Source organism: Alligator sinensis, unplaced genomic scaffold, assembly GCF_000455745.1.
Source record: "Alligator sinensis unplaced genomic scaffold, ASM45574v1 scaffold1039_1, whole genome shotgun sequence".
Taxonomy (NCBI): Eukaryota; Metazoa; Chordata; order Crocodylia; family Alligatoridae; genus Alligator; species Alligator sinensis.
The window spans coordinates 1,998-9,168 of NW_005843127.1; the positions used below are offsets into that span (position 1 = coordinate 1,998).

The 7,171-nt window shown below is 48.1% G+C and overlaps 1 protein-coding gene across 1 annotated transcript in view; it reads right to left on the reverse strand.

Moving 5' to 3' along the window:
- Nucleotides 1-7,171, reverse strand: part of LOC102375907 (olfactory receptor 2G3-like) — a 31,603-nt gene that overhangs the window by 1,735 nt on the left and 22,697 nt on the right. The window lies entirely within an intron of this gene.

The following is a 7,171-nucleotide window of genomic DNA, read 5'->3' on the forward strand; positions in this document are numbered from 1 at the left end:
TGAGCCATGGTGGTAAGGGGAGGGGACCCAGCGTGCTCCCAGCAGGCCCAGAAGGGAACCAGAAGGACCTGCACTCCTGTGGGAAGCTCCATGCGCCCCAGCATTGCGGTGTTCACGAGCCGTGCCTGCTACCTCAAGGGATGTAGAGAAAACATTTAAAGCTGTGCCTATGTCCAAGTCGCTGGTTCTCCAAATCGGCATTGATTTTCAGATTTGGATTCAGCCGAATCAAATCGGGAACAGTGATCCAAATCAACGAATCAAATTACCTATCCCTGATTCAGGCCAAATCCAAATTGAAGAGGGCCCACTTCGCATGCCTCTAGTGCGTGTGTGTTTTTGTTTGCCTTCCTCAGATGCATTGGGTGTTGGCTACAGCCAAGGCAGGAGACTGTGAGTGGGGTGTGCCAATTTTGAGGCTCAGGATCAGACCAACAACCACATCTGGGGGAAGGGAGGAATTTTACCCCACAGTAAGATAGATACAGACTATGGGTTCATTTCCCTTCTTTTTGTGGGGCAGGAAGTGGGGAAGGGTGTGCAAGTGGCCTGATCCTCTTGCCTGGATTTCTTGAGTGTATTTAACATCCTTGCAGTGGCAGGATAGTGACACTGCCCTCATCCCCCTGCTTTAGCTGTGGCAGCTTAGGGGGTTCTTGATGTCCATGGACTATGTCCCTTTTAGTTGTGGGACATGGTTGTTCGTGGAGTTTTAGGAAGAGGCTAGAGAAGCGCTTGTATGGGAAGGTTTGGATTGGGATGTACCTGTCTTGAGCAGGGGGTTGGACTAGATGTCCTCCAAAGGTCCCCCCAGCTCTTTCTTTCTGTGATTCTATATCTTACATGAGTGTACAAATTACTGAGCTCTGCAGTCAGCCTTTCTATGCATCAGTATATATTTAGTTATTTATACATAGTGGAAGGGTCCGACGGACAGGAACTTAAGCAGTCCTCCCCAGAACACGCCTACATAGGAGTTAAGAGACAAAGCTACTCGTCCTCATAGTGGAGCAGAGATCTGAACACGGCACTCTTGTAGCCTTCTGGAGTGCCACAAGTAGAAGATGCACTGCTCCATCCATGTAGCTGGCTTTTTGGAGCATGGCTAAAAGTACGTGCCATTAGCAAGATGGCTTTTACGAACTTATTTGGAGAATAACAGTCCAATGCCTCCTGTTCAGGGCTACGAGCATCTTGTTCACTGTGTTGGTAGATGGATTCGTAGGTGCCTATCAATGCATTTTTAGGTGCCTAGAAGACTTAAACCCCTTGGGGTTACATGGCATCTGAATGCCGTTGTTTTGAGTATTTCAGTGCTATATAAATAGTGAACTTGAGCATCTTAAGAAAAAACAAGGCACCTAAATGCTCTTGAGGATCTTTGGTTGTAGTGGAATAATACATGAAGCAAAATGAATGTAGCAGATGAGTCAATTGTAACTGTGCAGTCTGTGCACACTTAATTTAAACTGATTAAGATGATTAAACAATCTGCCATAAAAGAAATTTCCTTCCAAGCATAGGTTTGTTTGGTAATATCTCTTATTGCAACAATTGTATGTTTGTGGGGGGTGCGGGAATATCAGACTAGTTTTGGGCACAATGTTCTTCCTCTCATCTGTGAATGATTCGGAGACATCTTAAGTTATTGGCTGGATAAAATACTGACTTCTTTTACATAATTGTGTCCACATCAACTGTCCTTTGTTTCTTTTGTATCTACTTCTGAGAACTTACTACTTTCACAGGTTTACTGCTCTCTTCCTTTTTCTACCCAGGAGAGCACATAAAATGCCACTAGACTCTCCCTATGCCTGAAGAAGGGTGTTTGTGGCCAAAAGCTTGCAAAGAACAATGTTTCCAACTATTTAGTTGGTCTAATAAAATATATTACACCTACCCAAAGAATCTTGTCTGCCTAGGTCCTTAGACCTACTTGGCTACAACCAACAACCTTCTCTCACTCTCTCTCTCTCCCTCCTTTAAGGGAATATTTTCATTTACATAGTGGAGTTAAAAATATATTTGTTATCTCATATTGAATGTAGATTTCTCAGGTAAAACACTTATGACTTCTTTTATATAATTAGGTTATTTATTTCAACAGCTCTTTTATTCTTCTGTAATATCCTCTGATAACTTCTTGCTGCTCCACACATCTACAGTCCTCTTAGCATTCTTAAAGGGAGTGTTTTCTATGTGGTTTGTGGGCTACAGCCCATAGCTAGAGGGATGGGAGAGTGGCACCTTAGGGCACTTGTACACGGGTTAAAGATTTCCCTTTTGTATGGCTTAATGGCTTCACATATCACATGTATGCAAGTTTTGTGGGTTTTAAATAAGTTGGCATCATTGAAAACGAAACTATATCCCCATGTAATTTAGTTTTCAATGTTGCAACTGGGAACATTGCACCCATTAGTCAGCTCGTCTCCTGGTGGTGGATGAGTCGTTTTTGACCTGGAGGGATGTGGGCAGTGGGGTTCCCCAGGGCTCGGTCCTTGGGCCTGCACTGTTCAACATCTTCATCAGCAACTTGGACGAGGGGGCGAAAATCACCTTGTTCAAATTCGCGGATGACACTAAGAAATGGGGAGAAGTGAACATGCCAGAAGAGAAGGACAGGTTAGAACTAGATCTGGACAAGTTACAGAGGTGGGCAGATGAGAACAGGACGGGTTTCAACACTGACAAGTGCAAGGTACTGCACCTGGTGAGAGAGAACCAGCAGCAGACCTACGGCCTGGGGAACTCCCTTCTCGTCAGTGAAGAGGCAGAAAAGCATCTTGGAGTCATTATTGATTCCAAGATGACCATGGGCCGACAATGTGGGGACGCGGTCAGGAAGGCTAACCACACCTTGTCATACATCCACAGATGCATCAGGAGCAGGTCCAAGGAGGTGATCCTCCCCCTCTTTGTGACCTTTGTCAGGTCACAGCTGGAGTACTGCATCCAGTCCTGGGTGCTGCACTTCAGGAGGGACGTGGACAACATGGAGAGGGTCCAGAGGAGGGCCACTCGCATGGTCACGGGGCAGCAGGGTAGGCCCTACAAGGAGAGGCTACGGGACTTGAATGTGTTCAGCCTCCATGGGAGAAGGCTGAGAGGGGATCTGCTGGCCATCTAAAAACTTGCCTAGGGAGACCAGCAGGCAATGGGAGAGTGCCGGTTCCCCTGAGCACTACTGGGAGTGACAAGGAATAACGGCTATATGTTGACTGAGAGTAGATTCAGACCAGACATTAAGAGGCACTACTTCACAGTCAGGGCAGCTAGGACTCAGAACCAACTTCCATGGGAAGTGGTGCTCACTCCTACCCTGGGGGTCTTTAAGAGGAGGCTGGATAATCACCTAGCCGGGTTGTTTGACCCCAGCACTTTTTCCTGCCCCTGCCCATGGCAGGGGGTTGGACTTGAGGATCTGCTCAGGTCCCTTCTGACCCTACCTACTATGACATTCTTTAGATCATGATGACTAGGCCACTGCTCCAAACCTGTTTCTGAACTGAAGCACACACTGGATTGGAACCTCTGGATGGGTATTTGTACCTCATATCCTCTAGTACCTTCATATAACTGCGCATATCTTCTTATATATATATTTCAGTCAAGAAGTTCTGTGTACTTTGAGTTAATGCCTGAATGACACTTAAACTACACAAGCACAAAACCCAAAAGTAATTCACTGGATGAGGTAACCAGTGCACCAGAAGACTTCAGCATGAAACACGCATACCTCAACACCAACTGCAGCCTTAACTCTGAGCCTTGAAGATGATTAAATCATTGGTATACCTCTTAGAGAATTTTTTTGAATAAGTTGTATCTAACATTTCATTAGCAACTTTTGTAGTACTCCTAGCATGTCCTTAAAAAAGCTCCTATCCACTCTTACAGGCTATAGTGCTGGTCCCAGCCAGCAGTAGCAGCCTCCTGTCTTATGGCAGGCAAACTGGGGTTCACCCACACCCCCAGGAGGGCTGCAGGGCTGTATTGGACTGTTCTGGCGGGCCCCCAAGTTGCCTGCTGGATAAAAGAAGACTGCTGCTCCCACCTGGGACCAGCGCTGGGAAGATTGGTGCTGCTGGTGGTCTGAGCCAGAAGCACTAGCCTCCTGTCATCTGGCAGGCAGATGGGGCCTACCCACACCCCCAGGACAGCTGCAGGATCTCTGCCAGACTGCTCCCGGGGATGTGGGCCCCCCAGTTTGCTTCCAAGATCACAGGAGACTGGTGCTGCTGGCTGGGGCATATCAGCTCATGTGGGGACCCTACCCCATCCCAGGATTGGGTTGGCAGGTCTCTGCAGGAGCTCATATGCCTCAGGCCCCATACTGGAGCCTGCCCGAGGGTGGGGTACGTGGCTGGGGCAAATCAGCTTGCACAGGGATCAGCCCCTGCCCGGGATCAGGGTGGGGGAAAGTCCGTACATGAGCTGATGTTCCCCAGGCCTGCCTGCCACTGGCCACAGCTGGCAGCACCAGCCTACTGTCATCTGGGAGGCAAATCGGGGGCCCCCACACTCCTGGGAGGGCTGCGGGCGCTGTGCGGGACTGCTCCCCAGTGTCCGGGGCGGGGTCCCAATCTGCCTCCTGGATGACAGGAGGCTGGTGCTGCAGCTGGGGCCACCAGCAGCACTGGTGTTCCCGGCACTGGGTGGGCGAAACAGCAAAACTGTTTTGCTGTTTCGATGGAACGAAAAGGAACAGTGCTTCTGAAACGAAACGCTGTCACGTTGAAATGGAAGTTGAATCAGAACGATGCTGTTTCAAACAGCCTTACTTTTATTTTCATGGGATCAGCTTTGAATTTTCTATCATATCAGTAGCTCCTTATTAATCACAACTGCGGTAGCATCTAGAGTAGCATAGTTTAACTCTCAGTTGTGTCGAAGGTGTCCTTCTGCCCTTCCTCCTGCTTGACTTCAGATTAACACAGCCAACCACATTGCTAAATTTCACAGTATTCATCAGCCAGACCTAATGAATAGAGCCGATATCTGAACCAAATAATTTTTTAGATGCTGGGTTTTGATGTCAGACACTAGCTGAGCACAGGGAGAATCTAATTTTGTCAACTCCATGTGGGGTGTATCCTGTAATCTCCAACTGTGCACGTTGCAAAGGCAGGCAGTTGAAGTGGTGGAGAAGGGACCTCAGGACTAGGAGGTATGGTTTCCAGATGTATTGTGTGTTCTTGAGCACTGACTGATACAAGAGGGCTCCTGTGAGGCAAGTGTGCCTGGAAAATAAAGGGCTGAGCTGTGCTTACAGACCAGGAGAGAGTTAGTAATAGATTATATGAGTTGAGCAATTCCCTGAACCCGCTACAGTGCACAGCTTATTTGTGGGGTATTGGTTGAGCTGTGCTGGCCTAAAGACCTAGGCAGGCATGGTGTTTCTACCGAAAAGCCTGCAAAACAGAATTTTTCCAAGTATTTTAGTAGGTCTAAAAAGAGACCAGATTTACCCAAAGAATCCTATCTGCCTATTTATTTGTGTCCACTTGAGTTGACTTCTTAAAAACTAGCTTTTATTGTCTGTATGTCACCAGATGGCTGCAAGATTTGAGCAAAAAACTTAACGACCTAGAAAGATGCAATGATTATACTGGTATAATTTGTTATGTGTTAGTAAGATGTAACTGTTATCTGCAGGCGTCTGTGTCTGCAAATGAAGCAAATACATTTCACTCTAAATTTTTTCAGTCAACATTTAGGTTTAGTGACGTAGCTAACTAATCTCTACTGGTTTAGGCAGTTAAATCATAAGAGCTGATCTGTGCTCCCCAAAGGCAGCTCCAGCCTCTGTTTTAAAGCAGAAAAAGTACACTTGTCTATATTCTAAAAGAACATTTAAGTTGCCTAAATGATGAAGAAAAGATCTTCATCAGAGCTGATCCCAGGAAACTAAAAGTAAGGGACTTGATGTATTTAAATTGGCATGTCCTGACAATCTCCACCCCAGAGCGCTAGGGAATGAGCAGAGGTCATTGCGGGACCCCTGGCACGGCTTTACGAGCCCGTGTGGAGCTCTGGTGTGGTGCCAGAGGACTGGAAAAGGGCCAATGTGATTCCCGTTTTCAAAAAAGGGAGGAAGGAGGACCCAGGAAACTATAGGCCAGTCAGTCTTACCTCGATCCTGGGTAAGCTTTTTGAGAGAGTTATCTTGGTTCATTAGAGGCAGGTCCTATCAGACCAACCTGGTGGCCTTCTATGACCAGGTCACAAAATCCTTGGACGCAGGTGTAGCAGTGGACGTAGTCTTTCTGGACTTTAGGAAGACCTTCGACACTGTCTCCCACCCCATTCTCATTAAAAAAACTAGGGCGTTGACACTTCCACAGTCTGATGGGTCGCTAGCTGGCTGGAGGGTCACACCCAGAGAGTGGTGGTGAACGGGTTGTCTTTGACTTGGAGGGATGTGGGCAGTGGGGTCCCCCAGGGCTCAGTCCTCTGGCTTGCACTGTCAAATATTTTCATCAGTTACTTGGATGAGGGGGTAAAAAGCACCCTGTTCAAATTTGCAGATGACTCTAAGATGTGGCAGGAAGTGGGCACTCTAGAAGGGGGGAATAGGCTCCAATCGGACCTAGACAGGTTACAGGGGCGGGCGGATGAGAACAGGATGGGTTTCAACACTGACAAGTGCAAGGTGCTGCACCTGGGGGGAAAAACCAGCAGCACACCTACAGGCGGGGGAACTCCCTTCTTGTCAGTGCAGAGGCAGAAAAGGACCTTGGAGTCATCATTGATGCCAAAATGAACGTGGGCCGACAGTGTGGGGACACGATCAGGAAGGCCAACCGCACCTTGTCATGCATCCACAGAGGAAACACGAGCAGGTCCAAGGAGGTGATCCTCCCCCTCTACGCAGCACTGGTCAAGTTGCAGTTGGCGTACTGCGTCCAGTTCTGGGCGCCGCACTTCAGGAGGGACGTGGACAGCATGGAGAGGGTCCAGAGGAAGCCACCAGCATGATCAGGGAGCAGCAAGGCAGGCCCTATGAGGAGAGGTTATGGGACCTGAACCTGTTCAGCCTCCAAAAGAGAAAGCTGAGGGGGATCTAGTGGTCGTTTACAAACTAGTCAGAGGGGACCAGCAGGCATTGGGGGAGTCCCTGTTCCCCCGAGCGCTCCCAGGAGTGACAAGAAATAACGGTCACAAGCTG